Here is a 10,432-nt window from a genome sequence, read left to right as displayed (position 1 = left end):
CAAGCATCACCAGTTCCAGTAATCAAAGGCCAGTTTCTGATCAGAAATTATTAAACCCTGCGCAAGTTTAACAAACTCTATGGAAATACTTCACTGTTGGAATCTATGACTCTGCAGAAGGATAGGTTTGTCTCTAGCAAGTTCTCTAACACCATAAGATACATATAAGATTTTCAGCAAGGGTTGCCACTGCTTTTTTTTTTTCCAAAGAGATCTAGGGCACAGTCACCAATACCATGTTGAGCATTCCCTGCAATCATTGTGTTCCATGTTCCTCAGCATGAATCAACTTAATGCTGTCTACTAATACACAAGCTTTCAGGATGTTGACAAAGGTGTCATTGCACAGTGAGTATATGAACTACATATACAAACAAAATTTTCCACCTTCTGCCACGGAAGATCATCCAGTCCTGCGCCACAGAAGATCATCCAGTCCTGCAAACTCCGTTGCATTAAAGAAGGTGTCGTCAAGGGAAAATCCACCACACAGCCGTCAAAGAAGCAGTAAGTTCATAACAGCTCCGCAGAAGGTGACGTTAGAGAGATTTCAAGAGACCAACGGCATCGGCAGGCTCAAAGAGAGACACTCAGAAAGTGAATTGCAATCAAAGTGACGGCATACAAATTTCTTAATGTTGAATTGCTGACAGATGATTTCTCCTTAGTTGGTTTGTTGCCACTCACTACTTCTAGCACTGTTGGAAGCTCATTAACCATATTAAACAAGCGTTTCCTATCATTTTTGTCAAATCGCGCTGCATAGAAGGATGCAATAGAGAGAAGCCAAACATCACTGTGTACTGCTACCAGCGAGAGCCAGTCCTTGCGCTCCAACCCATCTCTTGGGAAATTGATGCCTAGAGCAGGCTCTGGGAGCTCAGGTGAAATCTCTTCTGTAGGTAAGGTGACTTGCCAAGATTCATCCAGGTACCCATACAGACACAAGTTGTCCTTCTCTGGATTGCATTCGTCGTAGAACTCCTCCACATTTGAAGTGAGAACCTTGATCAAGCCTGCTCGCCTGCCCTTGTAATCCAGAAAAATCTCCTCAATGCTTCTTGGGATGACACTCGCTCCTCCACGAGTTCTGTCTGATTTTCAGCTTCTAGATCCTCAGCAACCATCTTGATCATGACTGCACTCGAACCAAGGTCCTGTGAACGTGTGAATGGCCTGGTTGGCTTCGTCGAGAGCGCTCATGGCAGAGCGCATGCGTTTCTCTCCCACCACTGCCATGGCTGTTCCCCTTCCTCCTCTGTCGATTTCGCCTTTAGAATTTGTCCTCTGCATGCGATTCATCACTTGCATTTCCACACTCTATTGCAGCCGTTAAAGCAAAAACTATTCCACTCCATCATCGTCTTTTGCCTTCAAAACTCCCCTTTCAAAAATAGTCCTCCCTTGCTTTTTCTTTCTCACGCCCCCTTTGTCCTCTTTTCAAAAATAGTTCTTTTTTAATAGCATCTAAGCAAATTAAAGGGTGCTGTCTTATAAGCTTCAAAGTTTTTCGTGCCTCACCAAAGGGCTCTAGTTTGTCAGTTCTATGAAGAGAAATACTCCATGCCCTGCGAAAATTTGCAATATCTAAAGCCCACTTTTTGGCATAGTCAAGGAGCTCTTCTGATGGCACAATGGCATCGATAAGGGCCAATTCAAGAGCCTCTTCAGCAGAGATAGACTTTGATGTCAGGATCATATCCATGGCTTTTGACAAACCAACTAATCAGGGTAGACGTTGAGTGCCTCCAGCACCTGGAATGACTCCAAGTTGAAGTTCAGGCAAGGCAAGCTGTGACTTGGGAGCTGTAATTAGCCCATGGCAGGACATGACTAACTCTAAGCCTCCACCAAACAGAATAAAGATGCAAACATAATAACTAAGTATGTACACAAAAATCAACTCCCACACATACAACTTTTGGGTGGATTTCACACCTCGGATGCGCAGCAATACGACATCCACCCCCTCTAATCCTGCGCATCCTCCGGATGGGCCAACTACCCATGATCGTTATCATCAAGATCCACAAACAGATCAATCTCTTCATTGTGCATTTCATGTATATCAACAAGATTATCTGTCATATCATCTGTCTCTTCCATTGGAGTTTCTTCTCGTTGCTCTTCTCTTGCAAATTCTTCCAATGCATAATCTTCATCATCTCTTTTCTTGAAAATCTTGATTCTTTTTCCTGCAATAGGCACTCTAAGCATTGTCCCATCCAATTCTCTCAACACATATATTGCATTATCAAAGACATGTCTGACTATGTACGGCCTGAACCATCTTTTCACCATCTTTCGAAGTGCAGTATACTGATTTTCAAGGCTGCTATCAAAGACTAATACCCAGTCTCCCTCTTCTATTGCTCTAGGTCGCAAGCGATGCCTGCTGTCAAACCTGTCCTTATTTCTTAGTCTAGAAATCTTCAACCTGTCAATAGCTAGCTGAATATCCTCTGGTCTTCTCTCCAACTATTGAATCCAAAGAGCTAAGAGCTCCTCTCTCGTCAAATCCTCCTGCCAACGTAAAACTGACCAAGTCGAAGCACAAGTCTCAGTCGGCATAACAGGTTTCTGACCATACATCAACTCTGTGGGCATATATCCTGTGGTAACACTGTGAGTCGTACGATCAGCCCACAAAGCAAATGGTAGAAGTCTCGGCCATTCTCCAATCCGTCCTCTGCATGCTTTGGCTAACGCTTTTACTATCGGCGGATGCCCTCTTTCACTCTTCCCATTTCCCTCTGGATTGTATGCTGTGGTTAGAGCCAACTTGATTCCTAATTGAGAGAAAAACTCCCTAGCTTCATCTGCATCCAATTCACCGCGATCCGTAGTGATCTTACCCACACAGCCATACCTGCAGAAAATTTCTTCCAATAAGAACTTACACACTGCACTAGTGGTCTTCGTTCTCAAAGATCTACCCTCAACATGATTGGTAAGATCCTCTCTAGCCAAAACAATATACCTCATCTGCCATAGACCCATAGGCATAGTAACCAAGTCAACTATCCACTTATAATGAATGCATAGCGGATAGGTCGGATGAAGCTCATCTCGATGACGCACTACCGAATACATCTGGCAATCTCTGCAAGTCTCTACAAAGTGAGAAACATCTCTATACATGCCTTTCCACCAATATTTCTCCTTGATTTTCTCATAAGTAGCCCACACTCCTCTATGACCAGCCCAAGGACTCTCATGAAACTCCCTCATCACCTGTAACTGTGTCTCTCTATCGCAGACAACCCGCAAAGGTAATCCGCCTCTTTTCTTCGGATGCTTCCAAAGAAATCTGTCCTTGAGAAAATAACCATAGGCTTTTCTTCTGATCTTCTTGAACTCTTCATCTATCCATTCATCTCTTTTGCTTAGTGTACTAAGGTACTTCCCAATCTGCAACCAATCTCCAACATAGAGTTCTTCTATGAAAGCCACAATATCATAGACATAGCAAACATGATCAACCATAGTGGCTGAAATTTCTGCATCATCCTCTTCTACAAGTAGTATTTCCTCATCATCATATCTAGCTCTAGACAACATATCTGCCACTGGATTATACTTTCCTGCTATGTGTTTAAATTCCGGATTTAATGACTTGATGTATGCAATCCATCTCAGCATAGCTATATCCGGAGTAGAGCAACTCGTAATCATACCAATCAATGGCAAGCAATCTGTCTCTATCACAACTGAAGCTCCAATAAAGTACTCCTTGTCACATTTGAGAGCCGTAACAATCCCCAGTAACTCCCTCTTGATTTGCGGATATCTCCTCTATCTCTTGTTTAGGATTTTCGCCCTAAACCGAATAGCATACCTGTTTCCATTTGCATCATCTTGACCCACAGCCCAACCTATGCCAATTGGACTAGTGTCAACTGTCAATACAATAGGCCTTCCACAATTATAATCCACTTTCCTGAGAGTAGGAGTAATCTGCAATAACTTCTTCAATTTCTGCATGGCTCTAGTGTGGCTCTCATCCCAATAGAATTTTTGCCCCTTTCGAAGCAGCTGATATAAACAATCTGCTATGTGTGCAAAATGGGATATCCAAGTCATATAAAACACACAAGCTCCAATGAATCTCCGCACCTCTGAAGTGGTAGAACAATACTCCGTAATCTTGCCTATAGCATCCACCTTATCAGGTGAGGGTTTCCTGCCATAATACCCACACATATGTCCAACAATGACAACCTCATTTACTCCAAAAACAGATTTTTGCCCTGATAGTGTCAAGTTCACTTCTTCTAACTTGGCCAAAATCTTCTCGCAAGCTGAAATATGATCAGCCACAAAGTATCTGCATCCCTGCTCATTTAGACTCTCATTCTTCTCTTCTTCTGCACACCCCTTAATGGGTACATCATCCAAGAAAGGCATGGTAAACTGAGATATGTAATCACGAAGGACCTTATGCATGGCATTCATCATATACGCAACAGAATTAATGGCACCTTGAGGCAAGGTACACATCCTGACAAGCCCAATAGGAGTTCTCATAGTGGTTATGTCCGTGCTTTCCAAAGCCAACTGAAACTGATCATATCCCGAATACAAATCACCTAAAGAATAGATGGCATGTCTAGCAAATGCTTCTGCAAACTCATCCACAACTGGACCTATACCAACATTCCTGATAGTAACTCTGTTTACTGGCTGCATGTCCTGTATAAATCGGAGAGTACCATTCTTCTTTGGAACCGTAAACCACCTGTTTGAGTATGGTGCAGATGAAGGCTCAAGAATTCCCATCCTGATTTTCTCATTTAACAAATCAATCAGCTTTGGCAGGTGTGCCTTAGGCACTGGAATAGGTCGGAGGTTCCATGGAATATGAGGAATAGTAAAGATCACCATAGGAGCAACAATATCTGGATTCACACATCCAATCTCATGCGGGAAAAAAGCAAACCCCCTTCCATGTTGCTCAAGCATCTCCTGAAAGCATTGCTTCTCTGTGGGTAGCAAGAAATCACCATTTCCAATTTTCAATTCAGCAAGAGTCTCTGCTGAAAATTTATGGCCTATATGCTCCGGATTCCTCAAAATTGGCTGTTTGGCAGCCCTCTCTATTTACTGATCACTGTCAGGTGGAAGCGGTACAACTACCGGCTTCACCTTCTTATCCACAGTCTTGTATTTCGTGTCAACCCTGGCTTCATTATGATCCTCTGCATTACTCAAATTTTGCTGTAAATTAGCAATTCTGCACTCCAATGGCTGAATATCCTCAGCCCTCTGCTCTATGGACTGCATAGGAACAGCCCTAAACTCTGGATGCTGAAATATTTCAATAGTAAACTCTGTTGGCTGAAAAGTTTCAGCCCTATGTGTCTCTGTAAGCTGATCATATTCAGCTGGAAACTCTGTTTGCTGAATTTCTTCAACACTCAATACTTTTTGCTGAATCACCTCAGCCTCTGGCTCTATCTATGACACAAAATCTGCAATTTCATGAAACATGTCCAGGGATTGCACTAATACATTACTGTGACAACTCTGCATATCAGTTTTCAGCATATTTTCCATCTCTATCATCGTATCTGCACAAATCATACTATCATACATCCCATCTATATGCTCATCATCCTCTAAAATTCCTGCATTTTTCAAATTTTTCTTCTTCCTGCATATATACTGTCTGGCAGCTCTAGGCAACTTAGAAGTCTTCTGATAACTCATTGAACTGTTTGCTGAAATTCCAACAAAACTGGAGGAGAAAACACTGCTGCCAGGAGGCGAGAACTCCAATCCCCTCTGCTCTGTACCACCGTCGTCTCGCAAAACAACGGTACCTAATGAAAACTCGAATCCCTCACAGTGGGCAAAGGTGCATCTCTAAGAGTATCCCTGCTTCTAACATGATTCACACACACAGTCATAAACTGAACTGCTCTCATACCATCTTTACTGCGAATCCGTGCATAAGCAGATCCATCATCCATTACCTTTGTTTCCATGCGCATCTCTGTGATGAATGGCTGTCCAAGAATTATGGGATAAGAGCATGAATCCTGCACAAAGAAATGGAAATTCTCCTCTACATCCCCAATAGAAACCCTGACACTGGGACAGGCAGCATACAAATCACCTGCAATGTTGTTGGCAGCTCTCATACCCCACCCATGCTCTACATCCATAGGCCATCTAATACTCTCATAAACTCCACGAACTATGAGATTAATCTCTAAACCATGATCCACCAAAGCAACATAAGGCACCTGTTTCTCTCCAATTTTTACCATCGTCTCTATAGTTTCCCTAGCCCAATGACTCCGCGAAAAGTGACTACGCGGTATCAAGACAGGCTCATCAGTTTCAGCATAGTGCATAGGCTGAACTCTCTTCTCTATCTGTGGAAAAACAGAAGCATTCTCAACCATAACCTCATCCTCATCCTCGTCCAACTCCCCAATCAAAACTCCCTGTGTATCAGTAGTAGGCAATGCATGTCTTTTCCTCTTCAGGACCTCTTGGAACTGATCTTGAAACTCTCTTTTCGAGATGCCCAAAACCTCAGAAATAGTAAAAGTCACCTCACTACCAAGTATCTTGTCATTAAATATTTTCTCCATGTCTGTAGATGTCTCAATATCGGACATCAATCTAAACCCTAGCTGCTTTCTCTCTCTAGGCTCTTTCCTCTTTTCTCTCTTTTGAGCATCTTCCATCTATCGTTCTGGCCCTGGTCTCAAAGACGGTCCTGCAGTAGGTGGAGTAACAAACTCACCCCCTCTAGTTTTTTTAGCTGCACTTGGATTTTCTTCATCCCTCTTACGCTTCTCCTCAACAAGTACATCTGCTCCCTGAGACTTAGCCAAGTAGGCATAAATAGAGTACCTGTCAACAGGCGAATCCCAACCTATCTCAGATCTGATGCTAGAGCATGCACTAGTCAAAACAGTTTGCTGAATTTTTCCCTTGTTTGCCGTCTCCATAGGATAAGTCCATAGTGCTGACTGATTCTCTGATCCCTTCTCAATCTGGACTCCATATGCAGAAGCATCTCCTCTAGCTGCCACATAAGAAGTTCGGCAGCCATGTCATCCACTAACTTCTTCATTCCGCCTTTCCCAAAGTTGGTAGCAAGCGGAGCTCCTGTTTCAGTCAACCAAATCTTACCATCTTGTCCCCAAAATACCAAATTCTTCCTCCTTGCATCCTGAAAAGATTCACAATCTCTGCAATGCTGATGGTCCGTACTATCATACCAAATACATCATCGATCTCTCCTAAACAAAATATTAGTGAGTTTGGGAATCTCCCAATTCCCATTTTTTGAATACTAAAAAGGTGGCACCCAGATAACATGCTTATAAGTTGCTCAAAACCATATGATGTGACCTATAATTGGAAAGCGCTTGAAAAATGGAATCTATTGAGCTATAGAGCACTCAATTTGGAGTTATAGTGTTCAAGTTATGACAAATCCAAAGATTTGACCATGTGTCCCAAACTTATGGGAAATTCCCATATTCCCCAATATGGTGTTCCTAGGTGCACTAGGAGCACTCCTAGGTGCACTAGGAGCACCAGAAGAAATAGTAGGCGCAGTCGAAGCAAATTGCTCTTTCAATTTTCCCACCAACTCCGCTTTAACTGACTCCAGTGTCAAATTCGTTATGCCTTTGATTATATCATCAAGAGAGGTAGGCATCGACGACAGATTGGATGGTTTTGGAGCAGAAGGTGTAGGCATTGGTCGTGGAACAGGAGGAATAGGAGGAGTAGAAAAAGTAGGCACTGGCATAGGCCAAGAAACTAGCTGAGGAGGAGAAGAAATAACAGGGATAGAAGCAGGCATAGGTGCAGAAGACGGTGTCGGTGTCATAGAACCATTCTGTAGGCGGGTCTTCCATATCCTTCTCTTTGTCAAAGTCGAGACTGCATCCTGGGCATCTTGCCAATCCGTTTTAAGTCCCATAGGCTTCGTGCGATAAGAAGCTCTCCCAATTCTTCCTGAAGAGCAGGATCTGCAGCTTGCAAGAAAAGCTCAACTTTCTCAACATCCAATGCTCTTTGTTCAATGGCATCAAGCTGACTATACCTTTCTTCAAATTCTCGAATCAACTCTGAAGCAGCTAAACCTTTGTTTGGCATGTAGACCCACTCTCGGAATGACCGCCGTGTAGCCATCCCAAAGTCCTCAAGGAAATAATCTTCTTTCAGGGCTTTCTTAAAATCTTGCCAATGCGAATTTTGAATAAAAAGATCAGTCACTTTTGCCCTCAAGGCAGGTGTGACAAGACGAAGGAAATACTTACTCATAAGTCCAGCTGGAACTCCAAAAAACCCCATCTTGATCTCATATGTCTTCAAATATGCTGAAACATTATGGCCATCAAATAGCTTCTTCTCATTCTCAACTGCTTCAATCGCCTTAGTCGCGCTGATTGCATTCTCCTCCTCCGAATATAGTTGCCTTTACTGAGACAACTGCTGTTGATGCAATTGCTACTGCTGCTGCATATACAATTGTGTCTGCTGATTTTGAAGCTGCATATACATGGACATATTCTGCAAAATCTGCTTTAGATCATCTGTTGAAGTACTTGACGCAGTAGTTATTGATGGAGCTGAAGTAGAGGACGCAGCTGGAATTGTAGAAGAGGCTGAAATGGATGCTGACGTATCTCTCATCCTGAAATTTCTGCGACGCTTTCACGTCAGGTTCACCAAAGATGTCGAAGGGTTTTCGAAAATAAAGTCGCAACCACAGAGGTTCTTGAGAAATTTCAAGATAGAAGATTAAACAAGTGAGATCAGGCTATGCAACAATAAACTCCAGACTCTTCATATTGAATGCAAAGATTGTTGTTTTAACATGCATCTGTTCAATAAACTTGTTGTTCACAACTTGAAGAGCTATTGAATCCAAGCATCACCAGTTCCAGTAATCAAAGGCCAGTTTCTGATCAGAAATTATTAAACCCTGTGCAAGTTTAACAAACTCTATGGCAATACTTCACTGCTGGAATCTATGACTCTGCAGAAGGATAGGTTTGTCTCTAGCAAGCTCTCTAACACCATAAGATACATATAAGATTTTCAACAAGGGTTGTATAATATTCCCGCATATGAATCTCCTCTTAAGTTAGATAATAGCAATTTTTTTTAAAAATTATCCCCTCCTTTCCCTAGCCGTCAGTCGTGCTGGGGGAGAAGGAGGGGAGGCACGATGACTAAGCTCGTTGGTGGAGCTCGTGGAAGGGATAAGGGCCATGCAACTGGCCACGTAGAGAGAGAGGTCTCCTCTCCCTACCCTTTAAAAACCCCCTGTGGGAGAGGGCGTAGGGAGGAGAGGGGTGGATGACGCAGCATCAGCCGTCCCCGTATTACAATTCCTATTGTCATGGAGGTCGGTTGAGGGGAGGGGAGGGCCATAACGCCACAGTCTGAGAGGATTGTGGAAAGGGGTGAGAAGGGGGGAGTCGTGGAGAAGCTGAGAGGTCGTGAGGCTGTTGAAGATGGACGGGGACAAGCAGAGAGGTCGTGAGGCTGCTGAAGACTGTCGTGGGGTGGAGGAGGAAGTCCGTAGAAGAGCGCCAGCTGCCGCCTGATTCGTGAAGCCGCCGGCTGATGACGGACGTCACCAGCTCTGCAAATATTCGGCCACCATACTCTCGTCCACGTGGTTTAACGAGAGAAGCTTCTTGAAAGCTTCTAAGGGGGCTTTCATAAGCCCCCTTCCTAAGTGATCTTTACACCCCCTTTTTCTTGGAATCTAAGCCCCCCCTTCCCTATTGCCTCTCACGCGAGTTTTTATAACCACCCTGGAATTTGCGGGCGGATTATGGACAAGCCTACGGGCGGAACTCCTTGTATTTCAAAGATAAAATGATGAAATGATAATAAAGAATTTGTCTGATATTGTTTTTCTATGTCACGTGATAAGATTACGTGAAGGAACCAGTGCTTAACAGGAGTAATTAAAGAAGCTGATTGTTATATGTCAAATTAATGTGTTAGATAATTACATAACTAAAACAAACCGAGGAAAGTGCGGAGGATGGACCATGGGTCCGTCCTACGGTTGGGTGGTCCGGGCTAGCCGGGAACTTTTCTCAAAAATCTCGAAGAACAGCGGGATGATCATCATCATCAAAACGAGTAATGAGAGCGATGACCTAGAGTTACATCTTACGCGATTTACGTTGTTTTAGGGGAACGGAATGGGACTATGCCTTATGGCAGAGAGGTTGAGCCTTGCATCCCTCTCGTTTCCCATTCTCCTTGAACCAAGTGCAGTGTGAATCCGCTTCGGACCTGGCGTTTCTGCATAAAGTAGTTTGCTCGGGTCTGACGCTAGTTGTTGTTAGCTAATGACCAAATCACGAAAACCCTAATTCAGGTCGATCCTAAGTGGGAACAGCCAGGATACTTCTGCTACGTGGCAGACGCAGGA

General features: G+C 43.5%; 1 pseudogene; it reads right to left on the bottom strand.

Moving 5' to 3' along the window:
* Nucleotides 1-576: 576 nt before the first annotated feature.
* LOC148014235 (PHD finger protein ALFIN-LIKE 4 pseudogene) lies at nt 577-1,705 on the bottom strand (annotated as a pseudogene).
* Nucleotides 1,706-10,432: the final 8,727 nt, after the last annotated feature.

This window comes from Lygodium microphyllum, chromosome 25, assembly GCF_053477565.2.
Source record: "Lygodium microphyllum isolate KBCC chromosome 25, Lygodium_microphyllum_v1.1.10, whole genome shotgun sequence".
NCBI classification, from domain to species: Eukaryota; Viridiplantae; Streptophyta; class Polypodiopsida; order Schizaeales; family Lygodiaceae; genus Lygodium; species Lygodium microphyllum.
The sequence above is the reverse complement of the archived record's forward strand: the minus strand, read 5'-3'. Positions and strand labels throughout refer to the sequence as shown.